At 45.6% G+C, this 13,053-nt stretch overlaps 1 long non-coding RNA gene across 1 annotated transcript in view; it reads left to right on the top strand.

Moving 5' to 3' along the window:
• Positions 1–9,758, top strand: part of LOC117314522 (uncharacterized) — an 82,558-nt gene extending 72,800 nt beyond the window's left edge. The window contains exon 5 of the long non-coding RNA XR_004529323.2: positions 9,666–9,758. This is a non-coding gene — a long non-coding RNA (uncharacterized lncRNA). The remainder of the gene's footprint in view (positions 1–9,665) is intronic.
• Positions 9,759–13,053: the final 3,295 nt, after the last annotated feature.

Raw genomic sequence — 13,053 nt, forward strand, 5'->3', positions numbered from 1 at the left:
ATTTGACCCCCAAGCGGTAGTTTGCTGATCCTTGTTTAAGATTAATGGTCTAGATAAGTAATAAATATTCTAATATTTACTCCTCATAGCAGTTAGGATTGGTTTCAGCGATGAGTAACAGAGACCCCAAATAAGTGACCTAAACAAGAAGGATGTTTGTCTCTCATAAAATGCCCAGAGTGGGTCCAGTGGCCTTGAGGCTCATCACTCACCATCCCTAGAGTGTGGCCTCACTGTTAGGTCTGAGATGGCAGCATCCACTTCTAGACGGTAGGATGGAAGAAAGGGGGAGGTGGGGGAAGGGCACACCGTGACTGACTCTTAAGCAAAGTTCCCAGAAACTATCACATGACACTTCTTCTTTCATGCCATTGGCCAGACTTAGTCACATGGCCACTGGTTTTGCTGCAAGGAAGTCTGGGAAATGAGATTTTTATTCTGGATGGCCACGTGCCTGACTCGAAATGTTACTACTATGAAAGAAAAGGAAAGTGGATACTGGGACAGTTCATCCTTGTCACATCCTTGTCACATACCACTCACTTTATTTTGTAGCTGGATTTCATTTGTGAGACTACTTATGACATTGAATAGTGCACAACCTTATCTTGTTTCATTTAATAGGAATGCTGCTAATGTTTCATTTTAAAGCATGATTATAGATTTCTGGTAGAGATCCCTTATCACCTGAAGGACATTTTCTTCCTTTTCTTTTTAGCTTATTTTTTAATCAGGATTGAATAAACTCTCTGATAAGACAAGCGTGGCTATCACACCTCTTTCTGTAGTTCACAAGGATAACCTTAAGGCCATCTGAACTGAAAAGGACAGGGTTCCCCATGCATGTGAGCTGGAACTTCTTGGTCCTCCAGGGACAGCTGGCCATGCTGTCAGCAAGTCCACCCTAGTGATTCCCCCCAGGGGAAGCCAAAGGTGCCTTTAAATGGAATCACCTCTGTGGGTCTCTGCAAACAGCCCCTGTTCTGTCAGACTTGTTCGAGGCTGGGGTATGATGATGATTTATATCCTCCTGTGTGATAAACTAGCCCGTTGGCACCACTGGGATCCTGTCTGTATAGGCTCCTCTCAGCAGATGTTGGGAGAATTTACTGCTTGTGTAAGCATGAAACCTGACTCCATGCTCCTAGTTGAAATCAGAGTCTCCTAGTCCCTGTGCTTAAGGACTGCCAAGTTCCCAGTGGAGAGTCTTTGGGAAATCACCTTTGGGAACGGCCCCTTCCTCTCTGACTTAGCCAACTTTCCCTGCCTCTAGATTTGACCTGGACCCATTTCACCTGCCTTCTCCTCCCGACTCTGAAGAGATCTGGATTTGTTTTTTTCTGGACTATAGTACCTACTTGTCCCTTCCTAAAAAAAGGGCTGCCCTTGGTCTGGTCTTTATGCAGGCCCTTCCTGGGGGAGGGAGTCCTGTGTCTGGTACTCCAGACCAGCGCTGCCCTCTGGGCTGCTCACATGCAGGTGAAATGTCCCCTCTGCTCCTAGGCTGCATTAAAGCACAGGTCACCATCAGCCCAGGCTTCTCAAGCCACCCCACACGCGTATCCACCACGTCTCTTCCCCCTGAACGTGATGCCCTGCAACGCTCGTGATGGAGCCTGTCCCGTGAGCCTGCGTCCTGGGATGAAGGCGCTGGGGCTGAGTAGCAGCTGACACACGGTGGACTTGCAGCAGGAGCGAGAACTCAACTTTTGTGGTCCCGAGCCATTGAGATTTTTGTTTTTTTTTTTGTTTTTGCGGTACGCGGGCCTCTCACTGTTGTGGTCTCTCCCGTTGCGGAGCACAGGCTCCGGACGCGCAGGCTCAGCGGCCATGGCTCACGGGCCCAGCCGCTCCGCGGCATGTGGGATCTTCCCGGACCGGGGCACGAACCCGTGTCCCCTGCATCGGCAGGTGAACTCTCAACCACTGCGCCACCAGGGAAGCCCTAGAACGCTTTTTGGAGCTCTTCAAAATAGGATAATGACAACAGCTTCTTAAAAGATGTTGTTGTTGGGGGAAATGATGCTGCCACGGGGACTCTTTCCCTCAAAGGTAATTGCAGACCAGATTCCTGGGTTCAGAAGCGAAGGGAGCCGTGCTGGCGGAAACGGGAAACGTGTTGGCCTCCAGCTAATGCTCCTGCCAGCGCCTCAGGGGACCCGGCAGGCTGGGGCCTGTGGGTTCTGCTGCCTCTGAGCTTTGAAGGAAGTGGCCCCTGAGTAACAGCCGCAGGGCCCACTCTGCAGCAAGGGGGAGGACAGGAAAAGTCAAACCACAGAGTGGGCTTCTCAGCGGCGGGCGCCCAGGCCTCTGTCCTTTCACTCGAGGGGCCTTGGGAAGCCCGGGGGAGGAAGGGAAGGCTGGGCGTTAACCTGAAGGGCCCGTCATGGTTTCTGTGGGAAACCACGGGTTTTCCAGACCTTCAGAACCCAGAGCCCGTCCCACGTGGCCGCCCACCCTCCGGGCGGAATGCAGGTCTCTACCATTGGCCTGTTTCACTGGGGAAGTGGACATCTGACCCCTTCCCATTGAAAAGGGAAAGCACTTCTTAAGTGGGATTTTGATTTGCGAGAGATTAAGGAAAAACAACGAAATAAAACTAGAGCTGCAGGGATCCAGGCACTTTTTCCCACCGCGCCCGGCTCTGTGATAGACGTTTTCCCCGCATTCTCTCTCCGAACCTGCCCACCACACCATGCGGGGCTTCTGTTACTCCCCACATTCTGCAGAGGAAAAACCGGAGCTTCCCGTGGCAGAACGAGGCTGAATTCAGGTCCAGCTTCTGCCCTTGACCGTGGCGCTGTGCTGTGCCGCCATTTTGAAATATTCCGGCTGAACAGAGATTTCGTGGCAACGAGATACTCCTACTAGGTCAGCGCTTCTCCCTGTATCCAGGGAGGTTTTGTCGAGCTCCTGCTTTGTGGGGTCCAGGATGACTAAGGCTCACCCCGTCCAGGAGGTGCCTGTGATCTAGTGCAATTATAGGAAGACAGGGAACTCCTGGTGGAAGAGACAGCAAGGATGAAGGCCCAGAAACGGGAGTCGCAGGGTGTTTTGGAAACTGTAAGTATCCCATGCACAAACGGGGTCGGGGGTGGGCAGGAGATGCTCATCAGACCAGAGAGGAGAGTGCTCTCAATGCCACACGAAGGTGGTGGGCTTCCTGCAGGAGGCGTGTGGTGTGATTGACGCGTTCATCGAGCTGCTGTCTGACGCTGAGGATTGCAAGGGACGGGAGGGGGTGGGGTGCGGAGGCTTGCTGGCATCAGAGTGTGAAAACGAGGGTCTGGAAGATGAGATGCGGCTGGGCCGGCAGGGAGACCAGGCGGGGGTTAGTTTCAGGGTTTTGAGCACTGAATGGATTTGGGGTGAAAGAAGGGAAGGAGGACGTTTTGGCTGCTGCCTGAGCCACACTGTTCAGTCCCTCCCTAAACAGGACCCTCTGTCTTGACCTTGTGTGTACATATCCCCTAGATGAGTTTTCGGGAGAGGCATGATCTAAGTGGAGGACGAAGGGTTTCGTGTTCCTCTATTATTTCATTTGCTCGTTTCTATTATTTGTCTCTCTGGTTTAACTTTGCAAGTAGAGCTCGCCCTGGTGAAAACTGCGGTGGAGGAAGTTCGAAGTCGTTGGGGAGACAGTGGGATTCAACCGGCAAAGACGGCATCACCCTCCTTTTCGTCTTTCCCCTATTCCTGGCCTTGCTCTGGGTCTTCCCTTGGTTATACAGTGCAGCATCCTGGGCTTGTAGTTTGGCAGAAAATAAAAATATTTGGCACTTAGTAAAAAATAAACAGAGACCTGCAATGAGGAAATATTAACCCAGGACAACTCAAAGGTAAAATCTCTTCTAGGACCTTTGAATCACCAAGAGTTCAGTGATGTTATTAGAGAACACATGGGCTCTAAAATGAGAAGGGGGGAAGGCAAACTTAGATAACCTCTTTAGATTCCCTTGGTAAAACTGGGTTACGGCCTCCTGTGACCAGCTGTTTATAATTTTTCCTTAGATTTTGCTTTGCAGTTTTTTCACTAGTATATCAAGGAAGCCTATTCTAAATTAACTAATGACACTTCTGGACCCAGACCTATGAGGCCCCCGTGTCGCAGTCCAAAGCACAGGCTCGGGAGTTGGGCAAGCCCCAGTTCACATCCCGACTTCACTGCTTACCTGTGCTGTGATTCTGGGCAAGGAAGTCACCCAAGTATTGGGTACCCCATCTTCAAAATGAGAATAAACATACCAGCGATGGGTTGCTATGTGGATCAAATTATGTAAATAATAGAAAAATGTTAATACAGTGCCTGGCACAGAATCAGAACAGAACGTTAGCTCTTATTGTATCAATCGATCCACAGTGACCAAACTCATGGACAGTGGTGTCTGGGCACTGGAAGGCATGTAGAAGGTTTCATGGCCCAGCAGAGATTTCTCTCTGGAGAAGGAGTTTCTCTGTTTTAGTTCCTCTCTGGAGGCAGAGGTGGGCAGCGAGTGTTCACTGCATCAACGAAGCAGAGATTGGACTGAGGTCAATGCAGCACAGACCTGGACACCTGGCAGGGTCCATTCAGGTCATGGTTTACCAGTACTCACGAGAGACACCAAGCCTGTAAGACACGTAAAGTAACCTGTACCTACCCCTTCCCCACCTCTGCCCCCACTCGATCTCAACTCTGGGCCTGTCCCACCCTGTGCACCACAGGAGGTGGTCCCTTGTTGATGCCAGGCTATGTAACTGCCCACATCCGCCAGTGGGAAGGTGGCCTGGCCGGGGACTGGTCATGGGGGATTCCCCTCTGCACCCAGGGCTATGGGGCTCGTACACTGAGAAAGGAAGAGCCCCTCCTCCCTCTCTCCTTGCTTGAAGAGTTAGTCTAATAATCTCCATCAAAAGGAAGAAACAGTCTCAAGGGTCTGTCGTTCTTTCTTTTTAAAAACATAACCCTCATTCCTCATTACTGTTGCCAGAGACTCAAGAAAGAGAGAGGGAGACAGGGGGGCAGCCCTCAGCGCTGACACAGCCCTGGGGCCCTTGCCCAGTCCACACGCTGGGATTGGGGTGTCCACCCTGCAATCAGCTTTCCCTCATCCTTACATTCAGAAGTTCCTGTAAAAAATAGACCTGGAACGAGGGAATCCATGACTTAAAAAACAAACAACCCCCCCCCAAACCAAAAAACCTTACAGGAATTCAAAGTACTTAAACCCTCCACACACTACTCTAAAAATTCATTCCAATTTTATTTTTAAGTCAATATTTAAGGAAGATAACTAATAACTGTTGAGCACCAAGGATTTGACGCATTAACATTACAGCTTTAGTAAGAGTCTACAAGGACGCTTGATTAGGTCATCTTGCAGGTCAGGGAACATGTGCCCAGGAGGACAGAGCCCAGAAATGACCTGAGAAGGATTGAAACTGACTGTCTCCAAAGCTCACACTCACTTCAGAACCTCGCGCTGCCTACCACCAAACCTAACAGCCTCACCCAAGGGAGACAATCCAGCACTGCTTGGTCAGCCCTCATCTCCCGAGAAAAGAGGATAGGAGAAAGCGAATTACGTTGGGTGATGACCTCCTGGCACCAGACTGGAAGGTGACAGGGCTCCTGCGGGCGTCGGCAGCCCGAAGAACGCCACTGCAAAGTGGTAGAAAAGAAAATATTCTATTTTTACTGTACTAGTTGTATGCTTTACAAAAAGGGTTTTGATATTCCAATTAACACTGAAAAACAAAACTTTTAAAGGATAGGATTTTTAGTAAAGTGGATTTATCATAACTAGTGTGGTTTAGCAAAATTTTATTTCTGTGAAAATGATAAAATTGGAATCTACTGGTAGCAGATTTATGCATATGTATCTCCATCTGGCATTACAGCCTGTGATGATGCAAAGCACTGCCAGGCAACTTGCAGGAATGTAAGCTTGGTGCCTCGTGGAGAATTGCACATTCAGCTTGCGGAATCATATCACAGTGCAGGCCCCCTGTTAGCTCTGCCACAGGGCCAAGGTTTCTAAGTGTGTCTGAACATCACTTGAAGTGTCGCCAGTTCCTCTTCCACCTCCGCTTTGTTCCTGCAGTAACGGGATATGTTAATATGTTTCCTTTTCCACAATGCCACCCTCCAAAGCCATCTGTTCTGATTTCTATGGCTTTGTATCTTCATCAGGTAGATGGTAGAGCCTGTCTTCTTTCTTTTTCTTGACAAACTTGTCTTGGCTGTTTTTGCACATTTAAGAATTTGGGTGTGTGTGTGTGTGTGTGTGTGTGTGTGTGTGTGCTACGCGGGCCTCTCACTGTTGTGGCCTCTCCCGCCGCGGAGCACAGGGTCCGGACGCGCAGGCTCAGCGGCCATGGCTCACGCGCCCAGCCGCTCTGCGGCATGTGGGATCCTCCCGGACCGGGGCACGAACCCGTGTGCCCTGCATCGGCAGGCGGACTCTCAACCACTGCGCCACCAGGGAAGCCCCGCACATTTAAGAATTTAAGAACCAGTTCTACTAAAAAATTTTCTGGGGATTTTTGATTAGTAAAACAATTATACAGTAATTTGGGGGAGAAATGATAGCTTCACTATTGAATCTTTCCATCAGTAAATATGGTACAACCCTCCACTATTCAAGTCTTTGTTTATTTCAAATTGCAGACAATTTGAAATGACAGAAAAATATAAAGAAAATAAACTTTTGGATAACTAGTGGAATTTTGGAAGGATCTTGGGAGTAATTTCTCTATTTGGGGGTTGCCAATTAGAGAAGTTAATTGCCAATTTAATCAAAACTTTCCTATAAGGATCTTGAGTATTTTTCTTTTCTTTTTTAAATAGGAAAGCATTATCATGTGTTTATTCTTTATTGACACATACAATTTCATTATTTTAACTATTTTTAGAAACTATTAACTAATTAATCCCTGTACAAAGTTTTAATCAACACATCCCTCTTTCTTCCAAGCTCAGATTCATTTCAGTTAACAAACTTTAGAGTATTTGTTGTTTTAATGCAGCTAACACCTTTGATTTTTTAAAAATGTTTCTTTATTTTCTTATTAGTCATCCATTTTACACACATCAGTGTATACATGTCAATCCCAATCTCCCAGTTCATCCCCCCCGCCGCCCCCGCCACTTTCCCCCCTTGGCGCCCATACATTTGTTCTCCACGTCTGTGTCTCAGTTTCTGCTCTGCTCTGCTTTATTCCTCTATTTTAATGATTTTGTTTGCTGTTGCAAACTAGATATCTTCTTATTTTTATTTTCACATTTAAAAACTTCTGTTTATTTCCAACTTTTAAATTTCTTTTTACGTTTTCTACTCATTTGGATGAAAATTTTGCTTTTGTGTATCTTTGAGTTAAACGATTGATGTCTTGTGACTGTTATTTTCTAATAATTGCACTTAAGATGTAAAATAGTACATAACATGGGCTAGTTTTAAATTCTATAGCTAATAGTGAAATGAGAAATCCCATTTTAAAATAGTAAATTTATTTTAATAATATGTTGGAAGTATTACAGCAGTTATATTTAAAGATTTTGAAAACAAAGACAAAACGTGTACATGCAATTATCAGCAGCTGAACAGAAATTAAGACAGACGTTTCACAATGAACCAGGGTGGTATATACCAATTGTGCAATGACATCAGTTGTGAGAATCCCTTTTGTTTCTATAAAAGCACTAGTGTTGCATCACCTACATATTAAGTAATTACAGCTTGATCTATTTTGGGGTTAAAACAAGATTGTCATTTCTCCTTTGATGGTATTTTCTTTGAATTATTGTTTCATAATCCATTAGGCTATCATGATTTGATTTCATCAGAAATAAGAAACCAAATAGATTGTATTTCACTGAAATTTTAAGAAATACTGCCCAAATTGGAACCATTTTGCTATAATAGAAAATCAAAATGTTAATTTTTAAATGTAAAAAACTCTTCTCTTTATACTCATCTTGTTTTTGTTATAAGCACTTAACATAGTTATTAAACGTTAAAAAATAAGCTATATTGAATTTATTAATTTTTTACCCATCATACACAATAATTGGTTACAAGAGTAGAAAATAGTTTTTGAAATAACTGAAATTTATTCCTGTCTAAGACATGAGAACTGGGTAGATTTTTAGGTTCTGATCAAAATTCTCAAAACTTAAATTCAATATTTGGAAAGGCAAAAAATTTTGGAATTCCATGAATTAAAAATATGTATACTTGAAAATACATTTAAACATATTCAAAGTACAACAGAAAAACTTCTCAGGAACCAATTCCCCAACCCTGGGAAGATATTACATTTATATTTTTAAACTTTATTTACCTATCCAGCTATTTATTTATTTATAAAGTTGTGCTTTTGTTTGACTCATTACATACAATTTGAAGTGACATAATTATAAAGAGATTCAACTTTTGGTTAACTACTAGAATTCTGGAAAGATTTTTGGAGTAGCTTCCTTATTTGGGCGTATAAACTTGCCAATTTCTGATTCCATGCCTGGCCAAGAGGAGACGCCCTCTACAAGCCTGTCGTTAAGTGACCTGCACAGGCACAGGATCGGCGTGGGCAGGAGTTCTCTTAGGCTGATCCTAGCCTCCTCCTTCCCCTGACCTTTTCCCACTCTGTGTCTGACCTTTAATGAGTCTTTCCTGGCCCACAGGAGCTCCCGCCCGGTCCCCATTGAGCTGTCCTGCATAACAGTTTGGGCTCTGGGGCCCGTCTGCTTGGGTTTAAATGTCAGTGTCTCTACTTAGCATTAGCGGGACACTGGGCAAGGCTTCTACCCTCTCCTGATGTCCTCATCTCTAAGGTGACTGTAAGAATAGCACCCGTGCTGGATTTAGTTACTGGCCCCAATCCTCATGCTCCTAGAGTAGTATTACACATCCACACTCCTGACGTGGCCTCCTGGTGGGCAGAGTGTCTGTCCCTGACCCTTGACTTTGGGCTTGGCCACTGGACCTGTTTGTTAGTGTACACGAGGCAAGCAAAGGCCTGAAGCATGCTTGTGAGGTTGGATGTGCCCCCTTGCACCTCTGCATCACCATTAGAAGCACAAACCCTGAGTGTCCCAGAAGAGTAAGAGACACTGGGGAACGCATGAACTTAACCTGTGGTGGGCACCCAGGCCCAGCTGAGCCCAGCTGCATCAGTCAGATGCTAGATGACCTACAGCTGTATGAGCAAGAAGTAAATGCTTGTTTTTGTAAGCTGCTGTATGTTGAGATGATCTGTTCTGCGTCATTTTTGTGACGTTAGCTGACTAATATAGTACCTGATGTATAGGGTGATTGTAAAGATAACATGAGGTATTGTATGTAAGGGCTTCAGCGTTCATCACACAGAAGTGCTCGCGAGTGTTGGGTTTGGGTCCTGTTTCCAACCCTCTGTGTCACGCCCTGGCTCCCTAAATCAGTGGGCTGATTTTTTCAGTCTGGGACTCTCTTGTGAAAGGCACCCAGATGCCTTGTAGTGGTCACGAACCCAGGCCGATTCCTCACATAGAGCCCCACAGTCAGAGATGGAGACTGTATCGTAGAATCATCTGTGGCAACAATCATTTCAGAGTTTCTGAGAGTTAAAATGAGAACACTACTCATATCAGAAACACTTAGAAAGATTCTATACCTAATTTTCCTTTCTACCATCTTTTCCCTCACCAGTGTTCCCCTGAACAGTCAGGATAATCTCCTCTTCCTGGGGATGGAGATCCCTTTTTCAATGAAGCAAGGATCCCAAGAAAAAAAAGATCTAAGACCAAGTAAGTAAAATGAAACTTTAACGTCAGCTTTCCATTTCCTAAAAGGGCCAAAAATGAGCCAGAGTTTATTTTTCAACAAGGCTAATAATTCACCTAAGTCGTCTTTCACTTGACAAATGGTCACTGTGAGGTAGTATTCTAGCTCTGTGACTCGAGCAGGTCTGAAGGTGCAGTCATGGGCCACACACATTCACAGAGCTGGGGTAGGCGACCGAACATATCAAGATGTGCAAAGTGATTAAAAATGGTGCCTGGGCCATAGTAAGGGCAAGTCAATGACAGACGATAATTGAATTTCTACTTAGCATAGGCTAAGTGGAGATGCCATGGGGGGAGGGGCGGTCATCCCTTCAGAAGTAGCCAGCAGGGAAGGTGAGAGCAGGGGCAGCCATGGGAGTTGGGGAACAAGCCATAACTAGAGCCTTTATATATTTTATTAAATGAAAAGCGTTTCATGAATAATTATGAATAAACACAAATCCTGGGGTGTCGTTTCTGTTTTATCTATTTGGATCGCATTGAAGATGCTCTTTTAGCCAGTTGGTCAAATTATTTTGTTTCAACAACAAGAAGAGCCTATCAATTCGGTAGCATTGTAATAGTCACAATTTTTCAAGATCCCTAATTCATAACGTGAGCTTGGATTCAAGCTGTACTCAAACTTTTGTGTAACTGTGACTACATCAAATAATGATTGAGAAGAGCTAAAATTTACTGAACTAACTGCATTTGTGATTTTTAAAAGCTTACTCCAGTTTGGTATGTTATTTCATGTTATATTTATGCTAATACTAGTTAATGTTTTACTTAGCTCTTTAGTAACTTTTAATAGAAAAATATTTTGAATGAAAAGGATGCTGATATATGTCTCACAGTAAATCACTAATTAGGTGATCTCCCCTGGTTACCAATGATCTATTTCTGGACTCAATTCCCATATCTCAGAGTCCATATTATTTATGTATAGGATGTCCACATAATTCATTGTCAAAATGGGCTGCTTTTAAGAGTGAAAGGGGGGGCTTCCCTGGTGGCGCAGTGGTTGAGAGTCAGCCTGCCGATGCAAGGGACACGGGTTCGTGCCCCTGTCCGGGAAGATCCCACATGCCGCGGAGTTGCTGGGCCCGTGAGCCATGGCCACTGAGCCTGCGCGTCCGGAGCCTGTGCTCCGCAACGGGAGAGGCCCCAACAGCGAGAGGCCCACGTATTGCAAAAAAAAAAAAGAGTGAAAGGGGGGTATTACTAGTAATATCACCAGGACAAAACCAGGAGTGAGCTGGGCCCGGGTCACAAGGATAATGGCTACCCCACTACGGCCGCATTTGACAGAGTTGTGGCCACTCTCTCCTCCTTGATGCATTTCCTCCCTTTTGCATTTTCTTCACTTAGTTCCAGAACGCCACACTCTTGGGTTTCTTCCCATTTCACAAGTCTCTCATTCTTGACATCCGTGGATTGTCCTTCATCTTCTCCCCAACCTTTTAATGTTGATACATCCTGGGGCTCAGTCCTTGGTCCCCTTTTCTCTTTTTCTGGTGATCTTATCCAATCTCACGCCGTTAACTATAATCTGTATGTCAATGTGATGGCTTCAAAAACATAACCAGTAAATAACTCCTTTTGTATACGTTTCCTCAGGAGGTGAAGCTTAATTTCACTCCCTTTGAGTGGGGCCTGAACTTCCTGACTGGTTTCTACTGAAGCGATTATGGTAGAGGTAATCAAATGTCATGTCTGAGATTAGATCACGAAAAGCCCGTGGCTTCCATTTGGGGTAATCCCTCACTCCCCTGGATCACTCATCCGGAGGTGAGACAGATGTCAGGTTCTGAGCACCCTTCTTTCTGCCCCTGCTTCCTCGCCGACCCTAGGCTACTTTCAGCAAAGCAGCCAGTGTGATCCTTTTTCACCTTTAGTGAGATCATATTACTGCTCTGCTACAATCCCTTCAATGGCTCCCATCTCACTCAGCAAAGGAGGAAAAGCCAGGTCCTCCCTCCTATGAGCCCACAGGCCCTGTCTGATCTGGCACCTGTTACCTGCCGGCAGCATCTCCCAACCTCCCACCTTCGCTCTTTCTGTTCCCGCCCCGCTGGCCGCCTTGCTGTCCTTCAACATGCCAGGCGCACGCCAGCCTCCAGGCCTTTGCTCTTGCTGTTTTCTATGCCAGGAATGCTCTCCCTCCCAATACCCACTTGGCTATAACTCTTTCATTTCCTTCAGGTTTGCTCAAAACTCTCTTTTGCAATGAGGACTGTATTGACCATTCTATTCACTATTGCCACTGCCCCTCCTTCGCTATGAGGTGCCAACTCCTTTTACCCAATTCCACATTCCCCCCATGGCGCATACCACTTTCCAACATACTTGATCATTTATTATGTTTCTCATCTATTTTTTATCTCCCCTTGCCAGAATATAAGCTCCAGAAGAGCAGGACTTTTTGCATTTTATCCCAAGTGCCTAGAATAGTGCCTAATATACAGAGACGCTCGGCAAAGAATGTGTTGATGAAACCAATGAAGGGTTACATGACTAGCACCGTCATCTGGTGGCAGATACATCGAGGCCAAGAACCCAAGAAATGCTCATGTTCACGGCTATTACACACCAGACCAAATCGCAAATATCAGCTGATACATCTCCATCAGTCTGTTCACTTGCTGAACGTGGGCCTTTGCGGTTTCTTTCACAGCAACAGAGCAGTGAAGAGTGCAGGCTCTGAAACCCAAGTGCCTGGGTCCTGGGCTCAGCGCCACCACCCGCGGACTTGGTGACCTTGGGAAACTGCACAGCTTCCGTGCCTGGTTGCCTATCTATCGAACAGAAATGTTGAAGCATCCTAGGGCTCAGTCCTAGTCCCCTTCTCTTTTTTCTTGACGCTCACTATTTTAGTGATCTTATCGAGTCTCATGGCTTTAAACCTAATACGTATGTCGATATGACGGTTTTATGACGGTTTTATGACGGTTTATGACGGTATGTCGATATGACGGTTTTATGACGGTTTTAAAAATATGTTCATGAATCCTTTGGCATATCTTCCCCTAAAAGGTGAAGTTTAATTTTTCCCCTATTGAGTGCGGGCTGGACTTGTTGCCTTGCTTCTAAGAACAGCCTATGGCACAAGTGATAGGATGTCATTTCCCACCTGATAGGAATTTTTTGAGAACGAAGTGAGTTGCTAGAAGTGAAGGATTTAGCACGGTGGCTGGCAAAAGTAAGCACGTATTGTTTTGTTTGCAATGTTCAGCAGGTTTCCTCCTAAAACTTCTCTTTCCAAATGGGCT

Source organism: Tursiops truncatus, chromosome 12, assembly GCF_011762595.2.
Source record: "Tursiops truncatus isolate mTurTru1 chromosome 12, mTurTru1.mat.Y, whole genome shotgun sequence".
NCBI classification, from domain to species: domain Eukaryota; kingdom Metazoa; phylum Chordata; class Mammalia; order Artiodactyla; family Delphinidae; genus Tursiops; species Tursiops truncatus.